Source organism: Xenopus tropicalis, chromosome 1 (genome assembly GCF_000004195.4).
Source record: "Xenopus tropicalis strain Nigerian chromosome 1, UCB_Xtro_10.0, whole genome shotgun sequence".
Lineage (NCBI taxonomy): Eukaryota > Metazoa > Chordata > Amphibia > Anura > Pipidae > Xenopus > Xenopus tropicalis.
The window spans coordinates 9162596-9177590 of record NC_030677.2 but is presented as its reverse complement, the minus strand read 5'-3'; positions in this window follow the sequence as shown (position 1 = coordinate 9177590).

Below are 14995 nucleotides of genomic sequence, written 5' to 3'. Positions count from 1 at the left end.
TAGGTCAGTGTGGGTCTGTATGTGAGTGGATAGGTCACTATGGGTCTGTATGTGAGTGGATAGATAGGTCAGTATGGGTCTGTATGTGAGTGGATAGGTCAGTATGGGTCTGTATGTGAGTGGATAGATAGGTTAGTGTGGGTCTGTATGTGAGTGGATAGGTCAGTATGGGTCTGTATGTGAGTGGATAGGTCAGTGTGGGTCTGTATGTGAGTGGATAGATAGGACAGTGTGGGTCTGTATGTGAGTGGATAAGTCAGTATGGGTCTGTATGTGAGTGGATAGGTCAGTATGGGTCTGTATGTGAGTGGATAGATAGGTCAGTGTGGGTATGTATGTGAGTGGATAAGTCAGTATGGGTCTGTATGTGAGTGGATAGATAGGTCAGTGTGTGTCTGTATGTGAGTGGATAGATAGGTCAGTGTGTGTCTGTATGTGAGTGGATAGGTCAGTGTGGGTCTGTATGTGAGTGGATAGATAGGTCAGTGTGGGTCTGTATGTGAGTGGATAGATAGGTCAGTATGGGTCTTTATGTGAGTGGATAGATAGGTTAGTGTGGGTCTGTATGTGAGTGTATGGATAGGTCAGTATGGGTCTGTATGTGAGTGGATAGGTCAGTGTGGGTCTGTATGTGAGTGGATAAGTCAGTGTGGGTCTGTATGTGAGTGGATAGGTCAGTGTGGGTCTGTATGGGAGTGGATAGGTCAGTATGGGTCTGTATGTGAGTGGATAGATAGGTCAGTATGGGTCTGTATGTGAGTGGATAGGTCAGTATGGGTCTGTATGTGAGTGGATAGGTCAGTGTGGGTCTGTATGTGAGTGGATAGGTCAGTGTGGGTCTGTATGTGAGTGTATAGATGGGTCAGTATGGGTTTGTGTGTGCTGGGTTCACTTGGAAGGGTTGAACTTGTTGGACCAAATTTGGGTTCTAAAAATGTATTTCTAAAAATTGAATGTTATCTTTCACCAATTAGTAATCTAGCTCAGTCTAGTCCTAGATTGACATTAGAAAAACTAATGGGCCCTACATCTGAAATGGGTCTGGCTCTCCGAGATATGTATTTACTTATATATTATTTAGCAGCTCAACTGAGACACTTGGCCACCTGGGTGAAAAGTCTTACCACAAGATTCTGCACTCCCTTTGGACACAATGATTTAAATTTAAATCCTTTAAACTGGATTTTAGGGAAGATGTAACCTTGATAAGCTCGGGTTTATACTTAATTGTTAGAGGTATGGAATCACTGTCCTGGAGGATGTATGGCAAGAAGGGAAACCTGTCTCGTCTGCCTAACTAAAGAAACAATTCCATCTTCAATGGTTGAATGGTTGAATTGCCACAGGCTTACTCGAGATCTTATAAATGCCATGTCCTTAATTTCTCCACACACCCCTTTTTAACATACATACTATGCCAGGTTGTATGCCAGATTACAGCAAGATGCTTGGACCCTTTTTGGACCCCTTCAACCTACTTTTACTCTTTCCTCTTCAGCTTATGTAGGTATTTTTCCATGCTCTCCCAGTATGTTCATTAAGACCTGCACAGACCTCAATATGTGATTTATTGTTTACTAAAACAAAAAAAACCCAAAAAACTACCTGAATTAAAAAAAGAACCCCTTATGCAAAAGTCTGCATAATTATTTTATATAAAACAGATTGTGTGATTTTTAACATTTGATTTTGCACAAATAATTTCATACACCTCTAGTGTATTATGTGATTATAATTGGTTGCTAAATTTTTATCTATCTATATTTAAGTAAAACACAAATATAAACAAATGGCAGCATTACCTAAACAAAGCTGATCAGTGTAATTTTCATTAATTTCTGTACTGATACTGCCTGTTACCAAGTAGAGATTTTGTGTTCATTTCAGATCTAAACTGAATGATATAACATTTGGGCAGAAATATACAGGCTAAAAGCCCCGCGCTTGAGGTGAGTATGGCAAATATCTCCACACACACAGTGTTTTTGCCTTTGGTGCTCAGATAGGCCGGGATCATTGTGATCCAAACACTGCAGAAGAGCAGCATGCTGAAAGTGATGTACTTGGCCTCATTAAAACTGTCCGGTAAGCTCCGAGCTAAAAATGCTAAAACAAAACTAACAGCTGCCAGAAGCCCCATATACCCAATAACTGAGTAAAAGCCAATAGCTGAGCCCTCATTGCACTGAATGATGATGGTTCCAGGGGAAGTGTGAATGTCCAGTTCCTGAAAGGGAGGAGAAATGGCCAACCAAGTCATGCAGATGATTATTTGAATGGATGAGCAGAACAAGACTACAGAATTGGACAGTTTGACTCCCAGCCATTTTCTCCATGAGCTCCCTGGCTTGGTGGCTTTGAAAGCAACACAAACCATGATAGTCTTGGCCAGGAGAGAAGAGACAGCTATGGAGAAGGTGATTCCAAAAGTGATGATGCGCAGCATGCAGGTTATATCCACAGGGCGACCGAGGAACAGAAACACACTGAGGAAGCTCAGCTTGATGGAGACAAGGAGGAGGAAGCTCAGGCTCCGGTTGTTGGCTCTCACTATGGGGGTTTCCCTGTGTGCAATAAAAACTCCCAGTATCAGTAGAGTTGTAAGAAAAAATAGAACAGAGGAAGCTGAAAAAAATTCAGAAATGACATTGGTGTATACAAGAAAATCTTCAATTTTTGCAATACATTTGGTCCTTTTCTTGTTGGACCATTCCATTTTGGGGCATGGGATGCAGCTTTCACTGTCTGTAAAGGTAAAAAAAAGGAAATAATTTAAGAGTTCAATATCAATGGAAAAAAGCGGTTCATTTAAATAGATTGGTTGGGTTGGGTCAGATAAAGGAATAGGAGGGCTGTGCAGGTCTCTGTTTGTGGTGCCTGTGAGCAGGTTTGTTTCTAGCCCTAATGCTGCCTAAGGCTGTCCCCCCTCGGCCCCACATGCGCACCTTTACAGCACTGGGGTGGTATAGGGGGGTTATTGCACTCCCTGCAGCAGAAGTGCCAGATTTCAGTTTTAAAACCCCAGCAAGCTGTTCCATCATTCCTTATATGTTTTTGAGGAACAGCTGACAGATAGTAAGAAGCCTAGGGACAAAAGTACACAATACTTAGTGCAATCATAGTGGTTACGACTCTTGCTTCCATGCTGCTCCAGTGCTGTTACATAGTTGGGAAACCATTGGTTGTATTGTACATATACGGTATATTGTTTACCAGTTCTATTGGAGATCTCTCCCTCAGGGCACTGGACACATTCATAGCAGCAAGTCAATTTTCCAGCCATTATTGCCTTCCAAAAGCCGGGGGGACAGCTGCTAGAGCACTGAGCTCTTGGGACCTAATGAAAAGAAACAAGTTGGAAACATTTAAGAACAGTATTGAGGCCAAACAGATTGGAGAGGAATCAAAAGATTTATGCATTTTATAGAGAGGGTTCCACCAATAATTTGCACTGGTGTAACTACTAGGGGGGTAGGGGGTGCAACTACAGGAACATGCATTGATGGGAGTTTGCAGGTAGGTGTGTGCATGCAGCTGCTGTTCTGAGTAGTAGGGGCAGGCCGGTAGGGGGACCCTAGGTGCAAATTTTGTACCTCGCCCTGCATTCATCTGCTTATACCACTGGTAATTAGATACATCATATGGGGATAAATCCTTAACATTTATATGTATTAATGGATTTCAAGGTTCATGATGCTCATTTTTATGTAATTACATTACACTTGTGTGCCCATCTTCACTTTTACCTACGCACATTAGTTCTCAGCTAGAATGACAGACTTTATTGCGGCATGGCAATATAACATTCACCTGAGGTAGCCAGGTTACACTTAGCTGTCCTGCTTCTATAGAAATACAAAACAACACTGAATCCACATAGACTGTATAACATATAATTACAAAGATAATAACAAATTTCATATTTTCAATAACAAGTTTCATTTACCACTCTGGCAATGGCAATAGTGATATTACATCACTAAATACTTGACTATAATTTTTAGCACCCTACGTTGGTAACACAGAACAGCACATTCAGAACTCCATTGCATACCCACAATAAAGGCAAATTAATCAGTCAGTAAATGGCTGAAACAAGACATTGCCCTCTGCAACAGAACAAGGCTGAGCCCATAACTAGTTTGTTCTTTGCAAAACCCATGTGTATAAGGTTCTTGCCTTTACTGAACACAAACTCAGTGGACAAAAACATCAAGTTTACAAGGGAAGATGTGAAAGACAACGAGCTGGTATTTTGTAGTGTGTAATATTCATCAAAGTGGGGGGGATCCTGAACACTAGCTGTTTGATTCCCACCACCCTCTGGAACATAAACTGGGGGGTTATATGAACTCTACACCATTGGGCTTAAATAGTGAAAACCAATGCTGAGTAGAAGGGCATGGAATACAAGCATCTCAAGAGATCTTTAACAAGTTGAGGATTCTCAGAATGGGAAACTAAATGCACTTCTCGTTAATACATTAATACTTGTTGTCATAGGGGAGACTTACGAAAACTCTCATATTTTTATTTTTCTAATAAACTCATTTCTACAAATTTCTGACATTTACTTAGGGTGCACCAACTTCTTTCACAGAGTGTTGCTGGGTTTCAAAAACACAAATTGATGTTTTTCTGATGTTCCAGCACCATATGGGATGACAATGTTGCTTTGCCTGCTATGTTCCTCCCCTCTGTGTGTTGGGTGGGTCTTTTTGCGTGACTTTAATTTAGTTTTGATAAAAGCCCAGTCTGGGTACCCACCAGTTTTCAGAGCTTCTTTGCATCTCTCCCTGATCTGTCCTACTAAAAATTCATTTATTATTTTCAACAACCTTATGTGTATGTAGGCCCTCTATCCAATTTTTATTCCACAACCTTTATTTATTAAATTACTGGGGGGTTTTTGTTTTTTTTTCCAAAAAATAAATGAATATAAATGCTGTGTAGTTTGGTGGTGCTATATAAATTAACAATAATTATGATGATGATAATGTTTTATGTTATATGTTCAGTGACAAATGATTTCATATATAATTTTTAGAAAGAGCTGGAAGTTTATTTATTGAGAAGGAAAGTACATGACTTAATACTCATAGTACAAAGCTAATGGATTATACCATGCGCCATTTCAAAAACAGAAAGGGTTTTTTTTGTGTTTCTGAACCAGATTCAGATTGGGGGGGAAGATGGAAGAAGTGGTTTCTGACCTTGTGGTTCCTTGGAGTTTTCCATATTATTTTTTCTGGTGTTACTATTAATCTTTGGTCTGGAAGAGCCCAGGGTACATAATTTCCAACAATGTTTAAAGACCAATTGTGACCAGCACCGAACTGTAGATTCACAATCTCATATTGATTAAAAAGCTCTCCTTTTTCATTAAAAGATAATGCAGGGCTTCCATTCCTTGTGTATGAGATGTTTTTCAGATGGTGATGTAACTATAAAGTGCAACATACAATATTATTGCCAAACACCTTATCACTGATGTGGGCACTGTATTATGAGGCCTATGTAGTTTTCTATCCTTGAAGAAACCACAATGGTTCATGCACCAACAGGGGAGCAGTACAGACAGAAAGGGATGGGGAATCTGGACACATGAGAGAGACTGTGAGTAGTATTCCATTATTTCCATCTAAATGTTATAATTTAAATTTTTAAGTTTAACGTGATCTTTTATGCACTTTTTATACTCTTATCTCTATTTATTGTGCATTACAGTCTACTTGTATTACATTTTCCAGGGACTCATTCAGCCTTGTATTTGCCAACATGGCTTTTATAAATGTTCATTTTATTGCATTCTGTAGGCAGCTTTACCCTTTTTAAATATTGTTTTTATGCTGTTTGCACTAAGAAAATGCGAACTCAAATTGTCTGAAATTCAAAATAATGGGGATTTATTAAATAAAAGAACTGTAAAAAGTCACCAGATATAACTACAACTGCAAGTAAAAGCTTTCAAGTCAAGGTTTTGTAAAAATAACCAGGAATATCAATAAGAATAGTCTCAAGCGAATGTGTTTATTTATTTTTAAAACATTGGAGTTTATCAGCCTCATTGGAAATGTATGAAATAATATTAATCTCACTGACTTGCCCCTTTTCCCCACAACAAATGCAAAAAGCCCCATAAGTTTTGTCTCTGATTTTTTTTTCCACTCAATTTTCTCACAATCTTGAATTTCAATAAATCCTCTTGTTTGAAGGTTGGGACACATCAGGTGAATTTTTATTTTTCTTATCAGTTCATAATTATTGTAAATATGTATTTATTATCCTTTTTGAATGCTGCACGGTGGATAAGGTAGCTTGTTTGCCCAGTAATGATCATAAAACAATGCGGTAATTAGAAACATTATAAAAGTAAATAACACAATGAATGAGAGAGCCAACTACCACTGGGAATCAATCCACTAATGGAAAAGCAGGATGGAAATGCCTCCATGCTTCTAGCTGTACCATTCCCAGCCCCTGAGGCTGCTGCTGAATTGTACACAACTTTATTAAAGGGCTTGCTCAGCTTTATGTTAACTTTTAGCATGTTATAGAATGGCCAGTTCTAAGCAACTTATCAATAGGGTTTCATTATTTCATTTTTATAGTTTTGAATTGTTTGCCTTCCTCTTTAGAGTCTTTCTAGCTTTCTAATGGGAGGTCACTGACCCAAGTAGCCAAAAACCTATTGCTCAGTGAGGCTCCAGTTTTATTGTAACTGTCACTTTTTATAACATATCTTTCTGTTCAGGTCCTCTCCTATTCATATTTCATTTATTCATGCAAATCACATTCTGTTTGCTAAGGTCATTTGGACTCTAGCAACAAGATAGCTGCTAAACACCAAACAGGTGAACAACCCCTTTAATAGTAAACAAATCAGGAGAAAGCACAACAAAAAAATATACTCATTCTTACATATTGTTAGTCAAACCTAATGAAACCACCATGTATTATTTAAAGAAACCCACTTTATCCCACAGAGTAATTAAAAGTTTAAACTGCCAAAAGCATATTCAGTGTAGTTTTATATTTTTATATTTACATATATTTTAGAGTTCTACCTGTTTGGTCAACTTACTGTTTTCCTCATTTTTTACAGGTTAGAAGATGATGCATTCAAAATAATGTTAGCTACTGTATATATTCAAGTTTAAGCCAATCCGAATATAAGCCGAGGTACCTAATTTTACCTAAGAAAACTGGAAAAAATTTATTGACTCGAGTATAAGCCTAGGGTGGGACAAACCAAACTTTATGGGGCTAGGGTTCTCTATGGACCTTCAAATTGTGTTGAAGTACGAATATCAGCACCCCAAAGAGGCCTTCAACCATCAGTGTGAGTTGCACTTCAACAAAAAGCCAGTTGGGCAATGATAGAAGGGTGCTCAAGCCCCAGAACTTCAGCTTAGGGAGCCAATTGAAAATTTACACTGGAAATATAGGCTGGCACTCCGGATCACCAAAAAATAGTATTTCAAAGCATCTCAATTTAGAGTAAATACATTTTTAGTTTATCATGTCCATACACAATACCAAAAAGCCTTACGCGTTTCGTACCAAGTGGGTACTTAGTCATACGCTGAATTACAATTCAAAAACACACACTATTAAAGCAAAAGTAGCCAATCACATTCTAGAAATATTGACCAATCACAGTATACAGATAATTAGAACTAATTAAGTTGCCACCATGAATTGTTAAAAACAATTGTGCTGGACTACAAAAAATGTTGGCAAAAGGAATGGTATCCACCATTAGTCACATTATTCATTTTAGTTTATTCAACAATCCTATTTGGTTTGATTAAAAGGGACCTGCCACCCTGATAAATAATTCCAAATCCGTTTGTATCATGTTAGTAGATCATAATAAACTTTACTTACACTGTATAAATTTTTGAATTTCTTTTTCCTTCAGACCTTGTGTACCCTGTTATTAAGGCAAAGTTTTGTTTCCCCCCAAAATCTTATGCATTTGCCATCAGGGTGATGTGCTGAATGGAAAGTTAAAGTAATTGTAATTAAAAAATATGATCTGTCAATCATATATTTCCTGCCCCGCCTCTATGCCTTGGATATTTAAATACATTTATATCAGGTATGGATGATTTAATTAAAAAATGAATTTGGGTTTATGTTTAATTTTTAAAGGACTTTTATTACACAGCTTTTTATGTCTGGGAGACAGGTCCCCTTTAATGTATAAATCATTTTTTAGTAGCCTTAGTAGCCAAATTATAGAAAGACCCCCAGATCCCAACCATTCTGGATAACAGGTCCCATACCCATAATATCTACATATAAAAACAGTGCAGTTTACCTGGAATTTATACATTTTGTTATTCTGGAAAGATTGCTTGGGAAGGGAGTTGTGCATATGGGTCAGTGCCAGAGACATAATTTCCACTGCATACATCAGGCTGGGAGAGTGATAGAGATTCAGATAACTGGGAAGATCTGTAAGTTTTTCCTTTCCAGAGCAATTAAAAAGAAAATGTTCCATAAATTTTTGGAAGTTATTTTTAGATTCATCTTTTGACAAACAGAAAAATTGCCACAACCAGATATCTTCAAGTATATTGTCTTCTGGGTATTTTGATGGGTGGAAACTGTCTGAGAACTCTTTGAATCTGGGGTCAAATTGGTCTCTTATTCCTTTCTGCACAAACAGCAAACTCCCACTAAAAAGATCCAAAGGAACTTTTATGACATCCAAATGATTTAACCATTTAGATAAAATGATGAATGTTTTTTTTCTTAATGAGTGACGGACATTATATAATGCTTGAGAACTGAATAAACCCACATCTCCACAAATAATGATTATATCGGTTGAAGATTTCCTAATAAGTATCTGTTTAAAATCTGTTGTTAATTTCATTGTAAATGCAACACAGATGCCTTCTCTAGAGAGATATTTTACCAGCAGTTGATGATTTTGGTATCCAACGTAATCGTCAAACTGAATAATCCCAACCCAGTTCCAGCCAAAATATTTGAGTAATTTGCACAAAGCAATATATTCCTCCTCATCACTCTGTACTGTCCGATAAACATATGGAAAGGCGACTCTGTCACTGAGGGAAGGGTCTGTAGCCCCGTAACTGATCTGTAAATAAGGAAAGAAGGTGACACAGTCTCTTTGCCCAGAGCACAGTATGTTTCTTTCCACATCCATCAAAATTCATCCTTTGTTATTTCCCTTCTTCCCCTCATCAGTAAGTAACTGACCTGCCTACCCCACTCCTGTATTCCTGCTGGCAGTCTGACTCTCTGACAGCAAGAAAAGACACAGGTGGCAATTTTCCTTTAACCTCTCTGTTGTGTATTGACTGTTAATGTATGATCACTAGATGGTGCTGTTACATGAAAAATCTGATATGTGTCATCTGGTTCTGCTAATAATTGTTTCCTCTAGCATTGCCTGTCTATCCTTTCCTTCCTCCCAACTGTTGGCAGTTCAGCCATGTTTTGTTCTAAGTAAAGCTTGTTCCACTACCAGCTGCTGTGAATCTCTTTATAATACTGAGTTCAGAACATAACACTGGCGACGAGGATGGGATTAACGCATTAAAAAATCTACAAGTCAGTGAGTAAAGAAAAACCTTGAGACTTTATTGTTCCATAATGGGGTCCCTGGGCCACATAGAAGACATTGCCAGGCCTTCCTCCTGGGATTCCTATGCAGAGAGATTGCATTTCTTTCTAGAAGCAAATAATGTGACAAACCCTGTGCAGAGACATGCAGTGCTGCTGAGTGTCAGAGGCTCAAAGACTTATGAGATTGTGCGCTCTCTGGTGTCCCTCACATAGGCAGATTTTCAATAAGGCTAGAGGCTAAGCCTCCCCAAACCTGCTTGGCACATTGAACAAAACAAAAAACCTCACTCCGTTTCTGCACTGTCCTGGAAATCTTCTGTTCCTGCAAGCCGGTTCTGTTGTGCTCTGATTGGATCTTTCTTCTTGTGGATTCTCCAATCAGAGCACAGCTTTTTTGACAACCAGTAAAATTAACCAATCAAGGCACAGATGCAGACAGGGCTCGGGAGATATTACAAACTGAAGGCAGTGCAGAAATGAAGACTGAAAGAAGAATCTGCAGCTGTAACTTTACCTGAGAAGCAACTCTGAACATTTGCTGCAGATTTCATCCCACTCCCACAGGTGCTTTACCCGGGTACTATACGCAGGCAATATACACAGGTACTATATGCTGGTATTATACACAGGTACTATACAGAGGTACAATATGCAGGTGCTATACGCAAGTGCTATACGCAAGTACTATACGCAGGTGCTATACGCAGGTACTATACACAGGTACTATATGCAGGTACTATACGCAAGTACTATATGCAGGTACTATACACCAGTACTATACAGTTCTAAAGGCTGAATCACTAGCTGAAATTACATTTTTTTTGCCTGACCTGACATCTATAATATGCCTATCACGTACCCTCTCTCTATAAAACTAACATAAACACATTCACTTTATGTTCACTTTTAGTATGTTATAGAATGGCCTATTCTTGGCAACTTTGCAATTGCTCTTCCTAATTAATTTTTTTGTAGTTTTTGAATAATTTGCCTTTCTCTTCTGCCTCTTTCCAGCTTTCAAATGGGGGCCAAAAAGTATTGCTCTTCGAGGCTATAATGTTATTATTATTGTCATTTTTTTATTATTTATTTTTCCATGAAGGCCCCTTAACTATTCATATTCCCATCTCTTGTTTAAACCTCTACCTGGTTGCTAGGGTAAATAAGACCCTAACAACCAAATAGATAATAAAATAGGACCAATTGCAAATTGTCTCAGAATGTCAGTCTACATTATATTAAAAGTGAATTTAAAGGGGAACTATCCCTTTAAGCTAACTGATCACAAACACAAATGGATGGAGAACCCCTCACAGAAGTGCACGTATGAATACTTTTACATCCTAAGCATTTTAGGGTTAAAAAAAGCACCCCCACCCGTACTTTTGCACAGAATCCTTGGAAGTCAGTGGGAACTGCATGAGGTAATTAGGAGGTTCATTTTTTCTCACATTAGCTTTAGGTCAGTCTATGTATGGCCAATATTTAGCCTCCCCAAAAAAGTCACCCTCCGCCTATGGTCCCCCACTAAACCCAGTGACTGCTCATTTGAGGAAATTATTAAGCAGCTTAAAAATCATTTTGCACCCACCATATCTGAGACTGTTAAGAGGTTGTACTTTAACGGATGCAGCCAGCAGCCGGATGAGAGTATTGCTGCCTATATAGCAGAGCTGCACAGATAGGCAGAAAGTTGTAATTTTGGCAGCAGCTTGGAATCCTTGCTAAGGGACCATCTTGTGTGTGGGGTCAGGGATGCAGCAGTGCAAAGAAGGCTGCTAGCAAGGCACAACCTAACCTTCGCTTTGGCCCAGGAGGAAGCACTTGCTTATGAGGCTGTATCTGTGCATTCCAAGGAAATACAGGCCTCACCCAGTTCAGTTATTGCACCAGAGCTGCATCAAGTGTATAACAAGCCTGATGTTAAACTACAGCCTGCATTAGCACAAGTATCAGACCCAGCAAACGTATTGTGCCATAGTTGTGAGGGAGGTCACCTGCGTGGCAACTGTCATTTGCAAAATGCTGTGTGTCACAAATGTAAGTGTCATGGCCACATACAGAGAGTCTGCCACCCAGCTGATAATCTACAGAGACCCAAGCAATCCAGAGCAACTCTATCTGGGAATGCAACCCATATAGTAAAATGTCTCTGCAATTATAAATAGTGTTTTAAATCAGCCAATGGGCAAAAAGAAATACACTGATGTAATACTACAAGGATCTAAGTGTAGAATGGAGGTAGATACAGGCTGTGACTATTCCTTAATTTCAGGGGAAACCCTCCATGCATTATGGCCCACTAATTGCCCACCTATTTTACCATGTGATGTTAGACTTGTTGATTAAAATAAAAAGCCTGAGGATGTTGTGGGCACATGTTTTGTTAAAGTCCACTATGAAAAAGACAGAGGAAAACTACACCTCATCATTACTAAGGGACAAAGAGCAAGGTTATTAGGAGTAGAGAGGTTTGAGCCCTGGGCATTCAGTTAACCGGAGTAAATTACGCAATAGCAGACGCTTTGCAAGCGCTCATCAAAAACTTCAGCAGTGTATTTGAAGATGGCCTGGGTTTAAGGGCTCACCAATATCATTGATCCCAAAGTTGTCCCAATACGCATGAAGCCACGGCCTGTAACGTTTGCTCTCCATTCAAAAATAGATGCCAAAAGCATACCAGCAGTTGCACAAACAATTATTACACACAAAGGAGCATTTGAAGCTACTAGACTGCAGTTTGGTGTTTGCATTGCACCAGGCATGTTCCAGAAATTGATGGACATCCTCCTTTCCAGCCTGCCAGGAGTGGTGCCATATTTTGATGATGTCCTCATTGGAGCTGACTCTGTGGAATCATTAACTGAAAAGGTAAGAACAGTATTAACCCTTTCACTGCCAGCCATTTTGAACAAAGAGGAACTTTTACTGTCAGATAGTTTTTTAATATTTTGCACTGTTTCACTTTAGGGTCTTTTCTTCGGGGGGACTTTTAGTTTACCCAGGAAATCTATATAAATTGTTTTTTTCAGGACAACCTAAGCTTTCAATATATGGTGGATTTTTGTAATTCCAATTCTGTAACAAGATATTGGCTTCTAAATATCTAAAAAATTTGAAAAAAATAATATTTTCCATAATATAAACAGATACACCAGAAAAAAAAATTATTTTATGCATCAAAATACAACCAATTTGGAAAGTCCCATGTCTTCTGAACGTGCCAATACCAAATATATATAGTTTTATGGAGATTTCTAACTTCTATAGGTCAAAAACTCCCAGCAGTACACTACCAAATTCCCAAAGCACTGCTCCAGAAAGCTGCTTACTTTAGATGTCAAGGCCAAAAATTCCAGTAAAAGAAGGTTTATCCAAGAAACTGATACATTTTTAGAAAGAACAGATTCTGGGGAATCCAGAATAGGTAAAACTGTTGCAACCATATTGCAATGCTTTCCTAAAATTATTGTTTTTTATCAAAATTTGTGAAATTTCTTAAAAATCGCTTCAAAGCTTCCTGTCTATAGTATCTTATCTCCTACAGGTCATACAGTAACCAGATAAAGCTTGCTAAATATGAATGCCAGGGGTCCACTGAACAGTTTGATGCCCAATATGCATAGATTTACCTAAGTATGTGGCATGTAGGGGCCCCAATGTGAACATACCCCAATATGATCTATCATTTTTGTCATTCCAGCTTCTGAAAAATCATTTACATCATTTTATGTAGGATAAAGCTACAAAACGTACACTCACCCCAGAAAGCCATATATTTTTGGAAAGTACACATTCCCCTGAATTCAAAATGGGTACCCATGTCTTTCTACTCCAGAGTAGCAAGCCACAAAGCTTTCCTAAATTTGGCATTTTTGATAACATTTCCAAAAATCAGTTTGCAGCATCTCTCCCTTCCTGTGCTGCCCCTCTGCTCCCCACGCTTCCTGTTCCAACCACTTCCAACCACTCTCTTCAGTGCAGCTGCTGTGCCTGTGTCTCTCCTGTGTCCTTCCAGTGATCTACAGATTCATGACCCGAAGTAAGTGCCAGACACAAACACAAACGCACAATCACACACTAATACACACTTATACTTACACTTATACACACACACATACATTTTTGGGAGGGGGTTGGGGGTTTCATACATTCACAGCACTTACAGCACTCACACTTACTTGCACACACACATGCACACATAACACATTTTGCCTTGTGTACACACACACTTACACACTTACGTAATTTAGTAATTTTTTTTTATCGTATCGTTTTTTTTTCTTGCCTGAAAAAAATGTTTTATTGCCATTGCAGATAACGTATTTGCTAACCGCACTGTGCAATACCTTTTGTGTATTATTTTGGTGTTTTTATTAAATTTTCTGTGATTTTGGTGCATTTTTAGTCATTTTGTTGCATTTTTGCCATTTTATTGCATTTGCAGTAATGCATAGTTGTTGTTCACTTGCCCAAGCCAGAATACTCAAACTGTGATTCTGACTGCAGATATCACTAGGAAAAAAAACATTGATTTTAGTTTTTGGGGGGGATTTTAGCAATTTTATTGCATTTCATATTGTTCTTTGTTACTTGTCTTGCACATGGATATTTTGTCTTCTGTATTTCAATTTCGCTTTTTCTGTACCCCACATAGTTTGGTAAATCTATTTATATTGGGCATCAAACTGTTTAGTAGACCCCTGGTGTTCATATTTAGGGTGTTTTATGTTGGTACGTTATGAAATGTGGGGTACATAATGGGGCAAAATGCAAGCTTTGTGAAAATTTTCAGAAATGTTATAAAAACCATTCTGTTTAGCATAGCTTTGTAGTTTGGTAGTTTGCAGTAGAAAGATGTATTTACCCATTTTTGTTTTGTTAAAATGTGTTCTTTCAGAAAATGTATGGTTTTCTGGGGTCTCTGTACTGTTAGGGGGTCTTGTGTCACATAATACACATATGGGGTGCAAAAACTGCACAAGCCGAAACGTCATTCATGAAAATTCATATGCACTATTTCCATTTTGGTGCCCCTGTACTCCGCATAATTAGGTAAATCTATGCATATTGGGCATCAAACTGTTCAGTAGACCTCTGGTGTTCCTATTTGGGGTGATTTTCCTTTGTATGCAAGAAATTGTGTGAGATAAATGCGGCAAATTGCTGAAATGTCATAGTAACCACTAGCTTTAGGAAAGCTTTGCAGATTGGTACTTTGGTGTAAAAAGGACTCTTTACCCATGTTGGATTTGTTTGAACATGTACTTTCCAAAAATATATGGTTTTCAGGGATTACCCTACATTTCTGCAGTTTCTATCCTGCATAAAACTGCCATGTGTTTATGAATTAGATAAAGGTAAACCATGAAATTAGTGTGCACAAGGT